Source organism: Dama dama, chromosome 18 (assembly GCF_033118175.1).
Source record: "Dama dama isolate Ldn47 chromosome 18, ASM3311817v1, whole genome shotgun sequence".
Classification (NCBI taxonomy): domain Eukaryota; kingdom Metazoa; phylum Chordata; class Mammalia; order Artiodactyla; family Cervidae; genus Dama; species Dama dama.
In genome coordinates, this window is record NC_083698.1 from 63,453,049 (window position 1) to 63,457,376 (window position 4,328).

The following is a 4,328-nucleotide window of genomic DNA, read 5'->3' on the forward strand; positions in this document are numbered from 1 at the left end:
GTAGAATTCAGCCAAGAGTCTTCCGTGCAAGTTTCTGCACAGGGTGAAGCCTCCACTTTGGTGAGAGTAAGAGTTGAAAGGCATCACATTCCATTGCTTAACATCAGGCTGGGGCCGACTCCTGCAGGTTCCTGGATGGCTGAGAAACGACTTCAGGAGCGCAGCACATGAAAGAGAGCAGGCATTTCTATTTAAACAGAAACACTGTTCCGAAGGGTGACCAAGGGAAAATAGTTCACTACCTGTAGCTGCAGTTTAATCCCTTCCCTTTAATTTGCCTCCCCAAATTCCACTGTTCTTCCAGAATGTACTACTAACACCAAAAGGTTGAAGTCTACCTTCTTTGCTTCTGGAGTAAGAAGAGAGGAAGGTAGAGTCCCATGGTGGACTGAACCGACAGAGAAAGAGGAGCCAGCCTATGAAGGTGGAGGGAGAGAAGGGGAAGAGAGAGAGGAAAGAGCCTGGAATGAAGGGGGTGCCGAAGTCAAGGAGAGCCAAGACAGGGCTGAGAGACGTGCTGCACAGAGGTCCCACACAAGGGCCAAGAAGTGTGACGATGGGAGGTCGTCAGTTACCCTAACAATTGCAAGTTCAGTGAAGTAGGACAAGCAGAGCCTGAGTTAGTGGGTGGAAGGATAAGAAGTGGCTGAGGGAGTGTGGACCGTACACTCCCTTGAGTGTACACTGTTTTTTCAAAAACTTTGACCAACAAGAGGAGAGAGAAATAATTAAATCTTGAAGAGAAGAAAGAATTCAGGGAGAGTAGAGACTCTATCATGTTGTAGGTTAAGAGAAAAGACCCAACAGAGAAAAGGGTTTCAAGATTTTAGGAAAGCGTGGGAGTTGAAAATGGAAAACGTATTTTTCTGAAATACTTTTGTAGACCCATTCTTTAAGAAACTGAGAAAGGATTTGCTGTACAATAATTTCACAAAGTTTTCAAAACCTTTCACTCCTCTAAGTAAATAATATAAAGCAGTATTAAAAAACTTTGATCTCGGAGACAAAAGATGTGGATTCAAGCTATTATCAACTAGCTGTGTGGTGTTCACTAGTTCAATAGCTTGTTAGATCTTCAAAATCTTAATTCTTTCATCTACTAAAGGGGGCAGTAGTTTCTGCCATGTCTCAGAGTTGTTATCTAATACCAAGTGGTGAATTCCATGAAATTCACAAAATTGAAAGCATTTTGTTGTACTGCTAGGACCACAGAAAGGTGAAGGACTTTACCTGTTTTACTGTACTATATTTTAAATTAATCTGCAGTCACTGGAAATACCAACTAAAAGATAATTATTTAAAATGAGAAATGTTACTGATAACAGTTCTCAGCTTTACAAACTTCCTTATGCTATTTCAAATTATTTCCCTTTATCCACAAAAAAGTCACCTTCTTTTACACTTTGGGTAAAAAGGACAGTCAGTGTGGTAAAGGAAGAAAAGGGTAAAAGACCTTGTGGATCCCCTCCTCACTTCTGTCCTGGTCTGTCACACTTCTGTGAAGATTAGTTTTCTTTATCTGGCTTTTATTCGCTCTTTTGTAGCCAATATGGTCCATTATCCTAAAGGAAAACTGTTTTCAACTTCTTTGTTGAAATTAGCATCTGGGTTATAGTAATGACAATTTACTAAGGACTTTCCTCAGTGTTATTATAATGATCACCCTAACAAGCTGAGAGTTTGGTCACCATATTTTAGTTGATAAATGGAAGCTCAGAAGTTAGTGGGCTTATGAAAGTCTCAGGGCTGGTAAGGAGTACAACTGTGAGTGGAAACCAATACGAGGCCACAGGATCTCAGGTCACTGCCCCACACAGTGCCTGGTGTAGAACACATTCCCCGAAGGCATGACTAGATGAATGGCTCATTCCTATTCCAGCTTAGTTCTGCATTATGCAACTACCTGCTTCATGGTAAGAGCCATCATGCCATCCTGGAAGCCTGTTAAAATATATTTTATCCTCTTCTGGAATTACTTCTTCTTCTTTAGGCTGCATTGCGCAGCATGCAGAACTTCCCTGACCGGGGTCTGAACCCATGTCCCCTGCAGTAGAAGCAGAGTCCTAACCACTAGACCACCAGGGAGGTCCGTGGGATTACTTACTTCTGTTAATGGCACTAACACTCACCGATTCTTTGAGGCCAGAAACCTGGGTCATTCTTCCTGTCTCCCTAACCACCACCACCACCACCTGATCCATCCCAAAACCATGTCCATTCTGCTTTCCCGACACCTTTACCTGGTCATTCCCTTCTATCGCCGCTCGAGTTCAGAGCTGGCCCACTGCCATCATCTCCAAACTGGTGTCTCTGGCTCCAGTGTTCTTCCAGCTCCTCCCAACTGTTTCTCCTCTGTATCCACAGAGATCTTCAGAAAGTGAAAATTTAATTATCTAATTTGCCTCCTTAAAATCCTTCAATTGTTCTTGTTTGCTTTGGAGGTAAAGTCTAAATAACTTAGTATTACATATGAAGTGCTGCAAAATTTACCGCCCCCCCCCCCCCCACATCATCTCCCATCTCTCACCTTCCCTCTCCATATTACCTGGTGTGCCAGCTCTCCCAAAGGACTTGGAACCCCTCGGATTCACCCTGTGCTCTTCTGACTCTGCCCTCCCCCAAGCCTTTTTCTTGTCTTGGAATACGTTTTTCCTCCTTGTTACCTGGAGAACTCCTCCTTATCCTTCATGTGAATGCTTCCTTACTCTAGGGAAGCTTCCTGAATCCTCTGGGTAGACCAGGGGCCCCTCTTCTGAGAATTTAACGCTCTCTTCCTCTACTTGAACTGTAGCACTTACAGAATGTTGTCGTAGTTATTGATTTATTTGCCAATACCCTTAAGGGCAGAAGTGGTGTCACTGTCCCAAGACCACCAACACCTCGCACATTAGGTGTCATATAACAAGTCAGTACTCAGTAAATGTTTAATTGAGTAATTAATTAGCAAAAAAATCTAGCCCTCTTTTTTCATCTGTCCAGGAAAGATTCTGTAACCAAAGGACAACAACTTAGAAGTGACAAGTCTGCTAAAGTAGATGTTTTCTTTCTTTTTTTGGTGATAAAGAACTCTGGCTAAACCTGCCATGGTGTGAAACTGTGAGGCAGTTTGGAACAAAATGATGGAATAAGAAAGATAGTTCTGAACAATTGCTGGGTCAGACCTCAACTTTATGGCTTTGTTATTCTGTTTCAAATGGTGCAAACTTTTGAACAAGAGCCACATGCATTTCAAGTGTTAAAAAAAGGTAGCCCCAGGTTAAATAAATGCACTGTAACAATTTCTGCCATTTTGGGTAGGCTGTGTTTGTCCTGCCATAACAGAGACAAGGGTGAGCAAGAGTAGTTTGTTCTTGAAAGTCCTGGGTCTCTGCATGCTAAGATGATAGTGGGGGCTGGTATGTGACATGGTGTTAAATTGCTACTTAACGGCCACAAAGGAGAGTGACGGCTTCTCTGTCTGAAAGGTCAGTCAGTCAGGAAGGTGACAGACACAGCCCAGCCTTCCTTGGTTAATTCTTAGAAAGAGAAACCTTAGTATTCCTCTTTTCACATCTTAGGATAACAAGTTCAAATATAAGATTAGCTCTGTTTCCCTGCCATCGAAGACTGGTATTTCTTTTTTTCCCCCCAGTGCTGGTATATCTTAATCAGAGACAACATAAGGTTGAAGGAAGATACTGACTCGTGTAGAAAAAAAAGAATAGCATACTTGTCTAATAGCATTGCCTACCAAGTCTCTATAGCTTAATAAGAATAAAAAGACTGAGTCCTGAAATCACTTGGAAAGAGGTGATCATGAATCAAAGTACATCTTAATCAGCTGAAAGAGTTTATCCTTCTTGGCTATTCAAGCGAATAGTAAGAAAGCACTTAATGAAGATGGGAGAGGAATGATGCTGGAAAAGTCTGCTGAGGAGTAAAACCCCGCAGGGAGGCCCAATTATGATACCAAAAGCCATGTGATACAGCTCAGGGGAAAAAATGCACAGGAATAGGAGTTTCAGAATGTAACTCCATGCACCCAGAATTCACATTACAACACAGAAGATGTGAACAGGTGGGAGATAGGCTGGAAATTCCTCCAGGGTCATAAATAACTGTTCATTGTCTTGAGAAAAGGAACTGGAGGGGTGATGGGGAAGCCAAATTCTCTGAGGGAAAAAAAAATAACTAACATTGGTTAAACAAGCACCATTCTAAGTGCTTTACTGTGTCTGAGTGTCAGTTCACTCATCCTCACAAGAAAGATGGGTTCTACCCTGTGACCTCTGCTCTAGCCACCGCCCTACATAGGCTCTGAGATCAGAGCTCACTGGGCTGTCAGACAT